Source organism: Choloepus didactylus, chromosome 8 (genome assembly GCF_015220235.1).
Source record: "Choloepus didactylus isolate mChoDid1 chromosome 8, mChoDid1.pri, whole genome shotgun sequence".
In the NCBI taxonomy this organism is placed as follows: Eukaryota; Metazoa; Chordata; class Mammalia; order Pilosa; family Megalonychidae; genus Choloepus; species Choloepus didactylus.
Window position 1 is genome coordinate 8,004,141 of NC_051314.1, and position 6,085 is coordinate 8,010,225.

At 44.4% G+C, this 6,085-nt stretch overlaps 1 pseudogene; it reads left to right on the forward strand.

Annotated features, from left to right (window-relative positions):
• LOC119542515 overlaps nucleotides 1-6,085 on the forward strand; it is a 230,353-nt pseudogene that overhangs the window by 97,370 nt on the left and 126,898 nt on the right.

Consider the following 6,085-nt stretch of genomic DNA (forward strand, 5'->3'; position numbering starts at 1 on the left):
GACCAGTTTGACACAAGGCAGAGCAAGGGATTTACATGGAAATAAAAGAAAAACACCTGGGCTTTGCTGGTTTCTACCTTTCTTAAAGAGAATTGTGGCAAGATGACAGCTGAGGGAAAGTATCTTGTGGTCAAGATACCTTAAACTTCTTCAAACCTCATTAATTATGTGTGAGCCCAACAAGGCAACCCATTGGGAAGACCTGAGCCCCACCCTCCACAGACACCCAATCCCCAAACTGAAAAAGCTGCCCCACACAGCAGCCTTCAATAAATGCCTGAACTCCCCCCACCTCCACCACCTAGGAAGACGACTGTCCCAGACACAGCCAACTCTGCGGGGGTGGGGAAGGGATTTGGAATGTTCTTCAATAGAAGAGACCAGAGTTGGATTTTGAAGCGGGTATGCATAGGCTCTAAAAATGGGCTGAGGAATATTCCAGACCAACTGAGTTGTGAAAAAGAAAGCAAACACCAACATAATACTGAGGAAAGCTGAAGGAAAATAAATGCCCAAGTTCCAAAATGTACATGTTGTTGCCTTTTGTCCCTCTCAAGATATCATGAATTACATCATGAAATAAAACTGCAGACCCAAAAGATAGGATATATCTATAGTTGCAAGAAGAAAAGAGCTGGGTGGGGCAGGGGCTTACCAGTGAGCAAGAAAGTTCAATAGATTACTGGAAACCATACAGAAGGGATGGCACTAACAATAAAACATGGTCAGCAAGGACCTCTGCACTAATCACAGACAGCTTGTGTTTAATGCCAGATGAAAACCTGATGGTTCCTCTCTGAAGAAACCAACCACCAATCTGGGGAAATGCAACACTTCTAATATGGAGGTGGATCCTGAACAGACATCCCTCCTTATGGCAATGGGAAGCCCTTAGACTGTCAGTCACTGCTTAACTAATCCCAGCAAAGGAAACTCTACAAGGTGGCACCACAACTATGCTCACACTGAACTCACTTGCTGGAAAACAGAATTTCTGTCATCACAGCAAAGTCTAAACCCACAATCCTCTATGTGTACATGTCAACTGAGGATCACCAGGTACATGCCAAGGACAAGAAGCATGAAAGAGAATGAAGAAGATAGGGAAAAAAAAACTGATCCAAGAAGAAAAAGAGAAAGGATAATTTAGAGAACAGCAAAGAGGCTCCAGGAGAATATTACCTCCATGAAACAAGAACCAAATGCTAAGAAAAAGGAAGAAGCAGTGACTAGAAGGGGCTCTTAGAGACTAAATTATGTTGACTGAAATTAAAATTATCCAATTGGAGCAAATGGAACATCAAATTTGAAAAAAAAATCTCCCTGAACAAAGTCAATATGACAAGGAGAAATGAAAATTATTGAGAATAAACACAGAGGCAGGTTTCTAACAGAAGATATTAAATATATTAATGATAACTGGGAGAGAAAAGAAAGAAAATGGAGAAGGAAAATTTATAGAAATAACAGAAGATAATTTCTCAGAGCTGAGGAACAGGCAAAAGACTTTAGACTGAAAGGCTCCACTGATTATCCAGCTGAATGAATGGGGAAAAAAAGAGCCACAATAAGACATACTTCATAAAATTTCAAATTATAACAGGTATAAAGTCCTAAAATCCAGAACCCTCATTAGCAATTCTGGATGAAACAATGGTTCAATTTTCTGTGAGGGAATTATTTTCAGTCTAAAATTTGGTATCCATCCAAACTACCAGTCAAATGTGATGGCAAATAAATACATTTTTGGACATACACAATTTCAAAATGTCTACTTGGAAATTTCCTTGAGTACCTACTCCAAAACAAGAAGAGATTAATCCAAAGAAAAAGGAAGGCTGGGATCCATGAAACAGTGAGTCAAACCCAGGGAAGCACAGGATGAATCTGTGTGGCAGATCCAGGGGCCTGGCCCAGTTGGGAGCCAGAGGTCAGAGGGTGCTGGGAGAGAGGTCCCAGGACAAATGGGAGAATCAGAATTTCCAGGTTGTCCACAAAACCCTGCTTATGGGTCAGCTCATTCTCTTTTTCAGTAGCATTTTCCCAGAAATCAAAGTTCCTACTCTTTGAGGAGCCCTGAGTCAGATTTTAACAGCTTTCTTCTTAGTTTTCTTAAGAGCAAGTCCCCTGGAGGCTTAGGGGTCTGGCAGGCTCTTCCCAGCAGGCAGGTCAGTACTCATACCTCCTGAAACCTTTAGGATCTTTGGTCTCCATTTCCTGGATTCCCTACAGCATACTTCTCCCCCTACCCCATTTCCTGCCATTTCTAAGATTTTCAGACAGTCAGAACTATTGTTTTCTAAAAAGTCAGGTGCTTTCTACATTCATGCAAACCTTCAAGGTAGGGTTTCTTACCCAGATACCACAGATGAGAGACCAGATATTGAAGACAGGTTAACTTGCCTGAGGTCACAGGGCTGCACCCTCATCTGTCCATATATAAAGCCCATACTCTCTTGTCACCTACTTTTTTGCTATCATTACTACTATTTAAAACTGAAAATCAACTACAGTGGCACAAACTTCACATGTGTTACCCCATTGTTTCTCTCAAGCACCCTTGGTCTAGAGGAGTTCCAGCAGCCCTGTTTTCTACTTGAGGAAACTGCAGCACAGAGAGGTAAATTCAGCGCCCCCAGATCACACAGCTGTGGTCAGTGATGAATCCAGGATTTGAAGCTGGGAAGTCCCAGCCCTGAGACATTTGGTTGACTGTGCCCAAGCAACAAGTTCTAGGAGCATCATTCTTTAACCTTTTCATGTCCTTTGCTAAATCACATAAACAAACTATGGCTAGAGTTAAAGAAGGGAGTGCCTGTACTCTGCCAAGTTAACCTGATTTAACATTCTAGTCAGCTCTGTGTCCTCAGAGCTGTAACTCCAACTTCTTTGGTCCTCAGTCTCCCCAGGTAATAATGAGGTATGAGAGCAGATGCTGTGTGGTCACAACTGGTTCATCAAGTCTTCTGGCTGGTTTCTGAGCTTGTGCAAGGGGACAGGGTGCTCATGGCAGCCAGGAGGACAGAGGGGCACCTTTTCAGAGCCTTCCATATAGACTATGAGCTCTGGTCAGCAGGGACTCTTCTGTCCTGCTGGGCCAGGAGCCATGCATGGCTGAGGGCCTGACCTGTGGTATCTCATTTCATCCTCACACCAAACCCTTAGGAAGAGGCAGAGCACATGAAATTCTCACCTCTGGACAAGAGCAATCACATACTCTAGAGGCAGCATGCAGGGCAGCATCACGTAGGACATTATCCTCAGAGGGAAGAAGTTCCACATCTTACTCATGTGGCCACCTCTGTCCTTCATTGCTTTGCTCAGTACTGAACAAGAAATAGGGTCACTCCATGTAAGACATGTCTCCCACCAGTGTGAAAACCAAGCCTTTTTACCCTAGTAGTGCTTGAAATTTCTATGAAATTCCTGATGGGAATTGAATTGTATCCCCCACAAAGACATGTTGGTTTCTTAACTCCCAGACCTGTGGGTGTGAAGATGCTATTATTAGTCAAGATGCCCAGATTTTGAATGAGGGCAACCTTAATCCAATGAGGCTGAAGTATTTATAAGCCAAGGAGATCAGATAGGTGGGACAACTGTGCTGGTGTATGATAACCACCACAAGCTCTTCCTGTGCCTGTGAGAAGTGGGGCCCAGGACCTGGCTTGTGTCTGGTGTGTGTTGGTGTCTCTGAGCTCAGCCTGTGCCTGTGGGAGGTGGTGGCCCTGAGCTCACTTTGTCCCTGGTCACTTTGCCCCATCTCTTCCCAAATAGGCCACATCATCTTCCTCCACAACACACAGGAAAGAAACCCTTTTCTCCTCCAAACATCCACAGAAAACATTGACTTTCACCTGTCTCTGCCCCCTGAAGAGCTGGAAACTTTAGCAAGCTCCATCAGCTCAGCTCTCTTGGTTTGCATCTCAAAGGCAGCTGCCTCCCAGGGAGCCTCCAGGCTCATGTTTTCCCCACAGGGAGAACTGACCTCAGACATTCTCTCTTCAGAGGGTAAATTTAGGCTTGGCCCTGGCCTGATGCAGATGCCTATGAAGGGTGTGGGACAACAAGGCCATCAGAATAATTTGAGAAACAGAGACTGTTACTTATCTTCCTACCCACCCACTGAGCTACAGCATAGGAAAGCAAACACAAGGGGAACTGCAGTCCTGTTCTTATCTGAAATTCAAGGAGGGGCAGGCATTCATAATGAGGAAAAAGCAGTGAGGGTCTCTGAAGCCAGAAAGATGGGAGTTCAGCTCCTGGCTCCCTCATTCACAAGCTGTATGAGCTCTTTATCCATACCTGGATTCATGCAGATGACAGATAAGGGTTATAGTTAATTTCTAATAGCTGACCCACTGGCTAAGCTGTCCCAGGCCCTGAGCTAGGAACATCATAGGCTTGATAGTAGCCATTTGACTGCTATTATTATCATCTCCATTTGTCAGCTGAGGACTCAGAAACACAGAGAGGTTAAGTGACTTGCCCAATGTCACACAGCTAATATGTGGCAGAGCCAGCAAATGAACCCAGGATTGATAATGAAGAAGGCACACTTTTCCATCACACTGCCTTGCCTCAGTCACCTACTGATGAAATAAATGGAAGGAACACCAAGTATGGGGGCAGTGTGCATGTGAGACACTGTCCTAGGTGCTGGGATCCAGTATTCCACACTGGGAAGTGGTCCCTAACAGGTAGTTTGAGATGCCCAGGGCTGCACCTTGTTTATCTCTCCAACTACCCTCAGGGTAAAAGAACAGGGGCTGCTACTGAATGCTTGCACATTGTTCCCCTTGTTAGATCTCACATGTGTGCTTCCCCCCACACTCCATATCCTCTGTGACATCACTTTCCCTCAGACACATTTTAAATACTTGATTCCCAGAGGGATAGGACATCAGGACAGCAGCTCTCTGTCCTCTGCAGAGCACCTGGAGGGCCAGCATGGTCAGGAATCTTCCTTCAATCTTTAAACTCAAACCCAGCTCAGAGGCTATGTGTGCTTGGTCCCCCACCTGTCTTCAAAATTACTAGGAATTGCTTATACATCCTTTCTTCCAAACTGCCCTTGCTCTGATGTGGACACCAAGGCCCAGGGAGAGAAAGGTTTCTCTAAAATCACTGAGTTGGGAAATAGCAGAACTGAGACCAAAAATTATGCCCACTAAGTCCACTTACATGGTACCATGAATTTCATATCCAGCCATAATTGCCTTCCCAAACTCCAGACCCCAATACCTGTCAGGCAAGGATGCCCCTGGAGCACCTCTCACCCTGTGTGTCCCACAGAGAGCACACCAGGTCTTTTTGCAAACCTGCTCCCTCCTGAGAGACCTACACCTGTTAGAACCAGAAGCAAGCCTCTAGTCACAATTTCATCAACAGATCAATCCACAAACTTGTTTTATGTGTGGTTTTCTTTAAGGACTCCTTATTTAATATATATTGTCAATTTGCCAATGTTGAGGTCATGGCCAACTGCACAAGAACTCATGCCTGAACAAGGGTGATCTAACACACCTGTTTTCTCCATAAGGCCCACCACACTCTGCTTACACTCAGTTGTCTGGGCTGTTCTTCAACACTACAATTGAGGGCCATGTTGAACAGTGAAATCTCCAAAAATAAGCACAAAAATGCAAAAGACATGGCATTAAATAGACTGTGAAAAGGACACTTGTTTGCAATATGAGCTGAGAAGAAGGCTCACCACTTTGCCTGACCCCAGTTGAAAACATGCACATCAGACCACTCAAATATGCCAACTCTTTTATATGCATGAGCTCTAAAATGTTGCTTATACTTCTCTTGTTGTTACCAGCACATTTTACTGAGCAGGTGAATTTGCAAACACAGAATCTGTGGAGAATGCAAATTGTATATATGTCCTTTTCACCATAATGTCTCCTGTATGTTGGTCAAAATTAACCCAGAGGACTGGTAAAGCGATGAAGAATCCAACCAAGTTTTAGTATTCAAGAAAAGTAGCTCCAAAGACACCTAATGTTTGACTCCACTCTAGTGCCTCTAGAGCCTGAAAGGGCTGGGATGACTCAAAGATGCCATCCTGCACTGGGTA